This window comes from Drosophila innubila (assembly GCF_004354385.1).
Source record: "Drosophila innubila isolate TH190305 chromosome 2L unlocalized genomic scaffold, UK_Dinn_1.0 4_B_2L, whole genome shotgun sequence".
NCBI lineage: Eukaryota > Metazoa > Arthropoda > Insecta > Diptera > Drosophilidae > Drosophila > Drosophila innubila.
Window position 1 is genome coordinate 24,557,667 of NW_022995372.1, and position 12,957 is coordinate 24,570,623.

Below are 12,957 nucleotides of genomic sequence, written 5' to 3' on the forward strand. Positions count from 1 at the left end.
TGCGCTTAGAGCTGCCATCGTTTTGACAACCGCAAATTATGTCACAGGTCGACCGAAAACACTGGGGAAACAAATTACAGTTGTAACATTTGGGTTGACTTGGGGTTAAGTGTCGAGCCAGCTTACCAACAAGTAATTGAAATGATCATGTAGTTAAATAACTGCCTTAAGATGATACACTAAATGCAAATGTCAGTAGGAGAAAGGTAAAGGAAATATGTACGAAGAATGTTGTACACTTATGTTTCCTGGGGCGTTGCTTTTACCTGTTTTCACAATTTCATCTTTGACTGTCACTTTACATTTGTCGCAAAGAAAATGCACAAAAATACGCGAATTCATACATAGGAAGGAGTTATCGTAGACAACGACAAGAGGAGGAAAAGAGCTGTGCGTGCAATGCAATTTTAAGGCCAACAATCATACGCAGTGTTGTACGAAAAACGTGAGAAAATTGGAGTTACAGCTCGAGATCTGAAGGTTTTATTGTCTTTTTGTCACTTGTGGGTAAATTTTTGTTAAGTTACATAAAGTGTACGAGCTTTCGTGCTCCTTACTCAAGTACATACCATATAGTATGTCCTCGGCAGTTGACAGCAGCTTAAGAGGGTGCGAAGTATTTTGGCAGGAACTGTCTTACTCGTTAGTTACTCTCATAACTTATGGCTAGCATGTGCATCTGGGTAAGCTGCTCGAGTCTAGTTAGCGAAATAATTTGAAATAAATGATTTACGTGAAATATATCAAATTACGAATATAGCTGATCATTTAAGGGAATATTCGTTTTATTTGTAATACCTTGTTAAGACGAAGTCCATTTTACAAAACCAATTCACTTAAAATTGTCAAATTTATACAAACGTATATTTTGTTTAACTCAATAAACATGAGTCAATCGAAATTTAAATTCAATATGCAAAGCTGAGCTATATTTTTGAAATATTTTATTTATTAACTTTTGCAAAATAAACCATAGCATTTAATCAAACTTCAGACAAAACATCAAAAGCAAATACAATTTTTATCCCTTAATAATACTTTTACGAAAATTGTGGAAATAAAACCGAAAGTCCAGGTAATAACTCAATATTCTAAAAATTATAATTTAAATAAAAATGAACAAATTAATTGATATTAGCATAATTGTATTTAAAACTGAATCGAAAAAAGTTAAGTTCGGGGGATACAAAAATAGTTGGCCTTGGAAATAAAAAATAATAGAAAATAAATGAACAAAACAAATACAAACTAATTTTAAAAATTAAAAATTATAATATTTTTGATATCCGTGATTTGATAGTTAAATATTGTCAGCAGAAACAGTTACCGTTTTAAATAACTCAAAAAGGCAGCAATTTTATGGCTGGTAGTTTCAAAGAAAAATGGAACTATATATATATATATATAGTTCAGACCCACAACAGTGTATGTCAAATGAAATTGACTTTATCATGGGTGCCATTTGCTGTTCAATCTAAGCATTTAATAGAATTTCATAATTCAGGGGAATTATTTGCATATATTTTACTTAGCTGAGCTTCTGTATTCTTATCAGTTTAATCATTAGCACGTTTCACAGTTTATTTCATTTGTCAGTGAACATATTTCTCTTTTGATTTAAATATTTCCTATTCTGCACATATCAACAAAACGAAATGCCAATGGATTTTTGCCAATTTATTAAATTGTTGCAATGGAAAATGCTAAGAGATAATTGAATATACAAACACATCTCTCTCTCTCTATGTCTCCCACACATACACACTGACAGTTTCTTATCACTCACAGAGATAGAAAATAAGACACACAACGACTAAACTGAGACTGATAATTTTATATTTATAAGACTTGTTGAACTGTTGAACTGTCTTATCAACATCTCATGATTGATTCTAACACGTACACGTTGAAATTTGTATAAAAAATTCACTGAATTTCACATGTGGCACAGTTTTTCAAATATTTGAGGTTATTTTTCAGTATTTTCTTATTTTCTGCACTTATCACAGTTTTATAAATCTTTTTGGTGAGTTTTGTTTTAAATTTTTTTTTAGGGTTAACTGCATTTAATGGACCGCTTTTGACTTTGCCTCTTGTCGTTAGGTGGATTTTCCACACAATTTTCCACACAATTTTCCACAATTTTTCACATTTGAATGTAGTTTTATTCGAGGTGCAAAAAGCGAACGCAGTAATGGGCCTTGAAAGCACTTCCGGTGCGTTGAGCACACGACGATTGTTATGGCACTTTCGCCATTTTGAATGGCTACCAGGCAACGGTTAACCGTGAACCGTTAGCCTTTACCGTTGTTAACAATGCGACGGCGCAACAGGATGATATACAAGAGGTCAATTGAAAATTATCCTTACTTCCGGTTAACGCGGCAGAAACCCCTTATGCCGACAATTTCCAACTCGTTTTTAAGCAAATTCTGAACTGCGTCCGCTGTGCACGAGGCGGCAAACACGAATGAGCCGCTGCTTTTCCTCAGTCACACTTGATGCTGCGACCGAGCATCGTCCGTGTCGATTCGTGTTGAGCCGATGACCAAGTTCCTCGGCTTCCATATTCGAGATAACAATGTTAAACTCTTGACTGTCGCTGTCTGTGCTCGAGGCTCGCGCATCTTTTAGGTTTCGGTTTTCATTTTCGTTTTTGGCTTCGGTTTCAGTTTACAGAATGAACTGAACTGAAGTGAAACTGCGGCCCGTTGCATGAATGAAAATTGCCGCGCGTATATCAAACGCACGCCATGTGCCATTCAAATGGCTGTCAGTTTGTATTATCACTAAGTTTTCCCCATATCATCAGCATATACGTATATGTACGTGTATATCTGTCTGCCTGCCCAGCAGCTGTCCATATATCAAAGACTGCCAACGGCAGTAGCAGCATCTGAAACTGCGGCGCGGTTTCTCTATTTTGATTTGATTTGATTTCATTCGGGTTTTTGTCGTATGTCAACTGACGTCCGTTTTAGCTTATCAGTTTTGGACTTTATGCCATTTATTTTGCTCTGTCTTGTCTCTGCCCCGAAGTCCCGCTGTGCGCGTATTTTATTTAATAGTAAAATCAACAAGCCGCCAGTCAGTCAGTCACAGAGTCAGCACATCAATAATGATAGCAGCTCTGACATGCAGCAGCTAAAAAAGATTAAATTATTATCAATAATTTACTAAATAATTTTACTAAACTTTAAAAGGTATTAAATTATAAAACTTTACAAAAACAATATCTCTGTTCAAATTGAAATCAATTTTAAAATTTTTTAAAGTAATTTAATTTGTTTGATTATAGCTGCAATTAAAAAAACAGAGTGACGACTTACAATTGTGAGCCGAAACACTCCTTAAATATTCTAATATCAATTGGAAGCGAGATCAATTTAGCAAATTATTTTAAACAATAAAACCGAAATGTAACTTTTAAAGTGGAAGCTATCTTCTAAATGCTTTCCAAATCCTTATAATAATATATGTACAGTCTCTGTTTTGTAAAAGCAGGTTGTACATGTTTTAAATTTTATTTTTTTTACTATGTCATCTACTCTTCAAAGGACTTGCATAATCATCTTAATTAATTATTTTCCTTTATTTCATTTTCAATAAAAATGTACTCATATAAACTTATAGATGCTTTAATTTAGTGAAAAACTAACAAGACCATTTTTAAATAGAAAAGATCTTTTTATAGATGTTCTATATAATTTACAGTATATGTTGACTATGTCAGCAGATTGATTTTCTGTCTGATAAACCAAGCTTTCAGCATAGTCCCTGCATAACAACACAATCACCACAAATTTCATATTTATAAAAGTGACACAACACTTTTTGTGGTTCAGCACAGCATAAATACAAACTATATGAATAAAATATTGACCTAAATTTATTGAAAAACTAAAGTGTGAGAGTAGCAACAGAACTTCATATCGACACGAATAAAAAAACGTAGCACACATATTCAAAGGATATTGGGTTCGAATATGGACAATATGGACATCTGTTAAGGGGGAGGGGATAGGATTGTCCCAATGTTTTTCTTTTCTTCTTCCTGTTGTTGACGATGTTGCCTGTAACGGCTGTCGGAACCTTTTGTTTTTGTCCTAGCTCAATTGATTTTGAGTGCTTGAAAAAACAAGCTACATCATTTTATTAACTAATAAAAATAAGCATAAATTGAACTAGGAGATACTCTGCACTCGATAGAATTGAGAATTCCAAAAACAAACATAAACTGAACTAGGAGATACTCTGCACTCAATAGAATTGGAATGAGAAACACAGTTATGACAATATGCCAAAAATGTGCTGTGCTATATTTACAACTAATACGACCCTTCTCTATTATTACATAGAGGGTATGCGAATTTAAATAAAAACTGTAGTCCCTGCACAAAACAAACCTCAAAGATTATTGATAAAAAATTGTAGCCAATGTTGTTACCAGCATTTTCTTTACATTTTCATTCATGCATTGAACTTAAAGCAAAGATCTGTCAAATGCAAATAGCTGCTATATTTTCAAATGGTAGGTCAGGTATAACTAAGAATGCTCCACTGTCGAACGTCGAGTATCTGATGTAGACTGTGCAACTGTTTTGCTGCAAGTGCTTTCATACTTTGAGAGTCAATAAAATAAATGCTTAAACATTTGCCTCTACGACTGTTGCACATTTTATGCATATACATAAGTGGTAAATACTTTGAAAGAAATCTTTTTTCTTTTCAACTCTACTCTCTTACACCCTGGGCATCTTGTTAAGTTGTAAAACACATAGCTTGGCTTGATTTTCGGGCTTGGCTTGATTTTCGGGCAAAAGTTGAACTCGAGTGTGATGAGTTCAGTTGCGGGAAGCGACATTTGCCTCAAGTGATTGTAAACTTTAGTCAAGAGTTTTCATAGTTTATGGTGCGGAGCTTTGCAGGGGGTATCTGAAAAATTACTCTTACAGTTACTTTATTTGAAGTATAATAAATTTATAGAATTTTCTAGAGCTATGTGGAGTTTGAAGATGTTGTTTTTTAACCAACTTTAATACATTGAGATTTCTTGAGAACTGTAAAGTAAAACATTAAAATAATAGAAATTTTGAAACAGAATTTAATGAAAATAATATTATAGTAGTAGTAGTAGTAAGCTTTGCTCTGAATTGCGATGCGCCTGAATAATAAATAAATTTATTTAGAATATTTTATTTTTTTAACCTTTTTATTCTTTATAACCATTACAAATTAACAGCGAACATCTTAAAAGACAATATGAACATGATCCAAAAATGCACTGCATTAGTCCGTTTTAGACTCTCATGAAACGAGGAAATATATTTTGAAATTAAAATGAAAAATATAAATATCACGAAATTTAATTTTAAGCAAAGAATCACACCGAAACCAATAAAGGTTCCGGTACGTTCCAAAACAACTATTTCGGTAAGAGGTTCTATTTTAGTATTCTTCTTTCGATTTCGGGATCAGTACCGGTATGTTACGGTACAGCAAATCAATTTTTAAACATTTTAAAATGATTTTAAAATTCAATAAAATTTGAATGCAGAATAAATAAAAATGCCAAACCATGATCAAAATGACATTCCGATTAAAAATCGGGTCAGTTTTCTTCAAGTTATGACAGTTGGAAGTTTTTCAACTCTTTGACCTAGCAACTTTACCACAACCGTGCCGGTACAGGCGTTTCGGTTTTCGGTTCTTGAAAGAGAATTAATTTCAGTGACGGTTTCAGTTCCATTACTAAAAATGAAACGGTTAGTTTCGGTTAACGCTTCCGATGCCGGTTACGGTGTTATTCCCTAATTTTATGTGATATTTTATGTATAAGTATTCTATCAATTAAATACTTAAATTATTCTTTCAATGTCCCAAAAAACTATTAACAAAATAAATGTAAATTATTTAAGAGAGGCAAATATATTGGCTTATCAGCTTATAAGCTTGAGAGTTTTGTGCAGTATCTATTAAATTGTCTTTCTTCTTCAGCAAGCCACAAATTAACCATGCAGAAAATTGGTTGCAACAAATTGCCAACTGCTCATAATTTTTTGGGAAAAATTTCTTATTTGTGGTAGGACGAGCAGCTACCAAAAACCAACATGGCAATAATTAAAACGCAGCTGCAGCAACAACAACAAATACTGCGAAAAAGAACAACTATTTATCTAGCCAGCGTCGCCGTCGCACTCGCCTTCTGCTGTCATAATAAAACTCGCAGTGGCAACCGCCACTGACAAAAATTGCAAACAATTTAAGCAACTGCAGGAAAAATACAAAAAATTCAGAATAAAAATAAAGCCACTAAATAAATAACAAAAAAATAAGCGCGAAGGGTAAAAATTGTTAGCTGCTTCAAAAATATACAAAAAATGTGGAGGGAAAAAAGCTATAGCGAAAATAAAGCTATGAAAAATCGCAGCACTTGTAATGAAAGAAGTTTTAAGCTGCGAGCTGGGAGATGAGAGCTCTGAGCTGGTTGCCAGCCGAATAATAGAGCAGCAGAAAAATAATAAACTCATAAATAGTGTGACAAGCAGAAGAAGAACGCGAAATGAAAGAAGAGTGCACGGAGGACGCCAAGCGGAGTGAAAGGACGAGGACAAATTACGCCAACAGCTGTGACAGCTTTTGTTGCAGGAGGGGAAAGAAGCGAAGAACCGAACAAGCAGCGGATCAGAGGCAACTGATGAAAGATTTACTAAAGCTACGGCAATAAAAGAAAAAATCACAAAATGCAGCACAAAATGTGTGAGAAAGTTGCGATTGCTCGACTGGGGAATACGCTGTAGAAGGTGAAGATATATAAATATACGGTTGTCTGTTGAAGCTTAAGGCGAAGTTCTCAACTATGCAATGCTCTTTACTTTAACAAAAATAAAATCAAGAGTATTAAAGTAGTTTTAAGATTTTTACCAGTGCATTTGTTTTTTGATTAACTATTGTATTAGTTATTTAATCACTTTAATAATCTTTAAATTCGAAGTGAAAACTCAAAAAGATATGCACCAAAAAGAAAAATCTTTATCTTAAAAATGCAATTGTAATGCACAATAATTTAAACTAATAATTCTTTCATGTATCATATCATCGCATATTCTCCTTATGAAGTAGATATTGACGTTGAGTTAAGGAGAACGAATCTTTTTTTTTTATTAATTTTCAATATAATAGAGTATAAGCTGAAAATCGAACAACAAATCCTTATTTTATAATATCTGTAGTTACCAAACTCTTACATCCAGTGTCCCACAAAATATATCTTCTATCCATGACAAAAAAAAAAATAGTTTTTAATAGCCTGGACTAAGAAGGATATGAAAAATTAATATGGCTGCCGGTTAGGCGTGCTGCCAACTCACTTTCGGGTAGCTCAAGAGAAACTCTAATCAACGCCAACTCTACAAATTGTTGCATCAAAGTCGCTGACATTGTTTTAATTTGCGAAAACTCACTTCGCCTGCTCTTTTCTGGCATCAGATGTCAAACTTTTTAGAGTATCCAGTTTTAGATGGCATTAGAGGTGAATGAGGCGGAAGAGGAGGGGTTCTTTTATTAAGAATGTGCAGCTCCAGTTGTCGGGCAGTTGACTCCCAAAACTTTCAGTTGGGGCCTTCTTTATTTTTGGTTCTTTTTTCTTCTGTTTTGTGTTGTTGCGGTTGATATCCCTGTTGCAGTTTTTGACAATTGCAAAGTTTTCCCTTGGTACGTGTTGCTTTTGGCCTAAAACTTTTTTAATGAACGCGCTGAAAATATTTTTGTTTTAATTCTTCTTAATTTTCGTTTTAATTGAATGCCCCAAAAATGTTATTAAACTTAAATATCTAATTATTATTATTAATATATTTATTTTACCATTTTCTTAATTATATGTTATTATTTGATATTTTATATTTATTAATATTTAAATTACTTATATGTTTAGTTTATAAGTCTATCAAGATGTGCACGAAAAAAATGTAAATTTTTTGCAAATATGCCATTTGTTTTTTATTGGTAGATTTTAGACAACTCAAAACGTTGTAAATAATAGTCGAAAACTTTGAAAACAAGAAAATACAGTTGAAAACTTTGAAAATACGTTTTCTTGTACTCCTGAATTGCCACATTTCATACACAAATCAAATAAGTTGCATTTGGCAGTTTGATTTCCTATATCGATTCAGATATCAGTATTTCAATATATTTATACATATACATAGATTTATACAATTTTCAAATGGCGGAAATGAAATAAAACGCAAACAGCTTCTGACTCGCTTTGTATCTGTGGGTTTGTATGGCTGCCTGCTGGTTGCATGGACTGCGAAAGGAACGAGAATAGAGAGGAACGTTGCACAGAGAGACAGACGATGGCGTCGGTAAAGTTTGTTAAGCAGCCGCCGGTTAAAATTATTGAGGAAACGTTGCCCAAAAGTACAAGCCGGAGTGCGAACCGGAGGTAACAGTTGTAAGCATATATACTTCATAAGCCGCCAACTGAGGTTGTGTGTGAACTTGCCACAGTCTGCTGCAAAGTGCTTAAGTACCAAATGACTGCAAAACGAGAAATGGGAAAGAAAATGGGAAAATCGACGCATTTGTGTGCCGTATTCAATGAGTTTTTAAGCGCACTCGCTGGCACCATTTGCCAGCTGGGAAAATTGTTATTAGCATCATGCGCCAAATCAGAAACAATTGTGAAACGCAACAACTGGACAGAGTTGCCAAGCCAAGCACTTGCTCTCGACGTGATCCATAAATAAAAACTATCTCAGCAGCAGCGACAATATTACATTACCTCATATCCAGTGTGAGTATCCTTAGCAAAGACATTCAAGCCAACTGTGGGCCATGTGGGAGACCCCCATCCCTTATGGCATTAGCCATTGGTCACTTATGGCACCGACAGCTGACTGAATGGCTTGTCGTGCCAAAAGGAAATGAGAATCTATATGTATCTATATTCTGCGCTCGCAGGAAAGAGTGTTCCGTTGGATTTCTAGGGTAGGGCTGTCTTACATTGTGAAGTCCTTAAATTCCTTAAGAAAAATTGCTTAGCAAGGTAACAGAATTTTTTGTCATCTGAAACATATTTTATTTTGCCCCTTAAGTAGATTTAAATAAAATGTTAGTTCTTCAATATAAAACAACTAGGACACTTTACGATGAACTTTAATTCAATTTTAAGTAAATTGCTAATAAATATAATACGCCAATTTCGAAAAAAAAAATTATTTAATTAAAACATTAAAAATTATTTGCAAATTAAATCACAAAGCATAATTTAATTATCACAAATTCCAGTTTTGTTCCTTTACTTGTCGTATATTAGAATATATTCCCGAGTGAAGCCCTTTTCAATTTGGGCAACTTACACCCGGTAGGTGTGCACAATCCCCGACTAATTAATACGAACTCCCAATGGTTTCATCAGACAATCGCCATTCTCCGCCATAACTGGCCGCAACATGTCTGTGTGGCAATCTATGTGAGGACAATGCTATATAAAATAAGTAATTGTGTGTATGTATTCATATTACACACATTACGTATACGCCACGCTATCGCCAACAATGCTGACAACAGACACAGACTCATGCAGCGTATTTTCGAAAACGAAATAGCAACAATGTTGTTTGCCAATACAAGCATACAACTTTTCCCATACAATGCTTAAATATTTTTCCTTTTTATTAATTTTCCCTTTACTCGCTGCAACAAACATGCGGCGAAACTTGACCATTACAATGCTTTTACATACATATGTACACTTAAAACCAGCTCGACAATTTGTCTTTTATGCTCGCAAAGTAAATTGTCTGACACCCGATGGTCGGCGAAAATTACGTACATATATGCATTGAGAGCATAATGAAACTAGCCAGGCAGCCTTACAGGTCTTTGATAATAGAAAATAATTGTAATATATGTTAGAGAATGCTGTAAAGTCTAGACGAAGAGATGACCTGCTGCAGCAGTAAAATACATTGCTTAGATAATCTTCCCTGTCGAGTTGGAAGATTGATAATTTTTAAAAAGCTACTCAGTAATGTGATAAGATAAATAACGTTCTAAATATTATTTTTAATTACTTGTCTACATTTTATAAAATTTACATTGTACTTTTAAAAATATTTTCTATCTATCCATAGTTGACCTTACTTCAGACCTTCAGATCAATATGGACAGAGTTAATCTGGTGGATTGACTATGAGTTCTGATCCGTAATGCCAGAATTATATACTTAAGAAGATACATATATTCTTGTCATTGTGAGATCCCTTTAAAGGACTTTACTATGAGTACAGGGTATAAAATGAATATCATGGCATTGAATAAAACTGTGCGAAGTTAACAAAACTCGAGCTGACTATAAATCTAGACCTCAAGTCAGCTAATCTATTTAAACTAATCATTTTGAAAGGTTAATAAACCAACGAAAAAATCACCATAACTCAATTGTAATAATTCCGTTATCTTGTTACAATATATATACAATTGAAACGGAAATTAAAACTGTCTGCGTAAATGGTAATGCTTAATAATCTAGAATATTATGCAGAGTATTTAACAATTTGTGGTTTGTGTTCTCATTAATGCATAATCGACTGTATTATTATGCGTGTTAAAACGAGTTAAACGCACATTGTTTGGGAAATGTAATAAATTCGCAAAATAAACGTGCTGCATATGGCGAAGGCTGTCATTAAAAATGAGAAAGCAAATTAACAGATGGGTCAGAGGGTCAGGCTCGTATATGGGTAAACTGATTGATTCTAGGTTTGTAAAATGAAATAATGTAGATATCCCTCAATGATATCATCGCTGTTTCAGCTTATATTTTAATATGTACGTATTTTATATGCGATTAAGCAATGCGTTTTTATTATTTGCCATTTTTTTATTATATTTATTTAGGGCGAATGATAAAAAATTGATGAATTTAAGCTGAGAGTTAAAAGCATGAATTGCATTTGAGTAATCTGTTCATATATAAGCATAAAAAAGATCACCAGAAAAACATATATTCAAACGATTTTTTAATTATGCAAATAAGAGGTAGATATTTTATCTGTTAATATTAAATTAAATTTCAATTTTAATTTTTAAGCTCATAATTGTTGATGTACTGAGTTGATTAAGTCACATCAATTGAAATAACCGTTAACCGCTTTTTAAGCTTATCAGTTATGAGACAGTTTAAAAAAATATGACGAACTGAATTTATTGTGCAAGGAAATTGCTTGGGGCTGGTGAAAGACGTAAATATATCTATACACATTCTATATTTTCCCGATTTTAATTGAAATTAGTCTCTCTTCCATGTTTACCAAATAATTTATTATTAAATGTATGCCTTTCTATGTACTGCTTGGCAAATTAAGGACTCATTTTATGGTTCTATATCATAGCTTTGTCCCATTTTCCAGCGCATCCACTCAAAATTGCCGCCATCCAGCAAAAGCAAACGCATTCATCAATTTCTCGATGCAACGCCAATTTGAATTGCCATTCACACGCAGTGCTCCACTTCATTTTAATTAAACTGTTTGCCTCATTTTAAGCACACTCAAAGAAAAACCAATAATTTGTCTTTGCAATATTTCAGTGGTAACCCCCGTCGACCCGTCTCATTCGGTTTCGCCAGAAATGAAATTGGCATCGATGCTAACATTACCATTGCAAATGCATTCGATGCCAAACGAACCGAGTCGATAGTTCAATGTCCGGAACTGACAGTCTACAGTCCGTAGCCTGTCTTTAATTGCTGTCCAACAATTTAATTTCAATTTTTTTAAATAAAGATTTCGCACATTACACATTACACAAAATCGATCCCCAGAATTTCGTAAAACCTTAACCAAACCAAAAGCCATGGTCAAGATTAAAAAATACTTCGGTGTGTAGTCTCTCATTGCAATAAGAAGAAAACTATAACTAAGAGATGAGAATTTCCTTATATTCTTAAGGGATCATATTAAAATACGTTGCCAAATTGATATAGACGAGAGTTCTAGCAAAAAATAACTATATTTGCAATGTGAATAAAATATAAGAGTAGATATTTGATTTGACAAGGTTATGATGGTTTCAAGTGTACCATGTTCTACCTTTGTTTTATTCGACCTTGCTGTTGTTGATCCTCTACCATTCCAAGATGAACAAACCTAATAGTTAAGCTAAATTATATTTTAGTTGTTTTATTTTAAGCTAATGGTACTTTCCCTTATTGCAGCTAAAGAATTTCTATTATGTCTGCAGCAGTACACAATTGCCAGCGTGCCCTGCAGTTTTAATTAAAATATATTCCATGCAGCGCGAGTTGCATAACAATCCGTCTGCATTCCACTTGTTCATTGCCCAGTAAACTAAACTAATTCCATCAACTTATTGTGAAGTGTGATTGATAAACTCTAATATATATCTAAGTGCATTTGCATAAACGAGTAATTAAATCGCATGCTACGCAGATTCAATTTGTATCGTACCTGCAACTTTTCATTTATATCAATTCGATTAAATAATTTTAGACTAACATTTTGGTCCGCCATTCCAAGTCCTCTTCCCCTTCCTTCTCATTTGAAACGGGAATTGTTGATTATTGCTTCTCGTTATTGGCTTACTTTAATTTGCTGGCCAAGTTGCGTTACACCGTGGGAAATAAATACCGTCGAAAGTTTGCAAATGGCATTGTAATTACTTTTATAATTTTTAATTGCGACACGTATTTTTCTACCTCTTTTCATACCTTAATTTTTTTCGTTCCCCTTTGACTTACACGCAATAAATAAAAGAAAGACTTTATCTTAATTCTATGCGTAATGGTTGTGTTGCCTTCTTTATTTTATCTTGCTGGAAGTGGACTTTTAATCCTTAAATTCATTTTAATCACTTATTTAATTTGTTTTCTATATATATATATATTTAATTGTTTCCTGATAAAGTAACTAAAACTTGAGCAACCGA

The 12,957-nt window shown here is 33.5% G+C and overlaps 1 protein-coding gene across 1 annotated transcript in view; it reads right to left on the reverse strand.

Moving 5' to 3' along the window:
- Positions 1–2,483, reverse strand: part of LOC117782196 — a 31,011-nt gene extending 28,528 nt beyond the window's left edge. Inside the window, exon 1 of the mRNA XM_034619204.1 lies at positions 2,371–2,483. The gene's annotated coding sequence lies outside the window, so the exon portion shown is untranslated. The remainder of the gene's footprint in view (positions 1–2,370) is intronic.
- Positions 2,484–12,957: the final 10,474 nt, after the last annotated feature.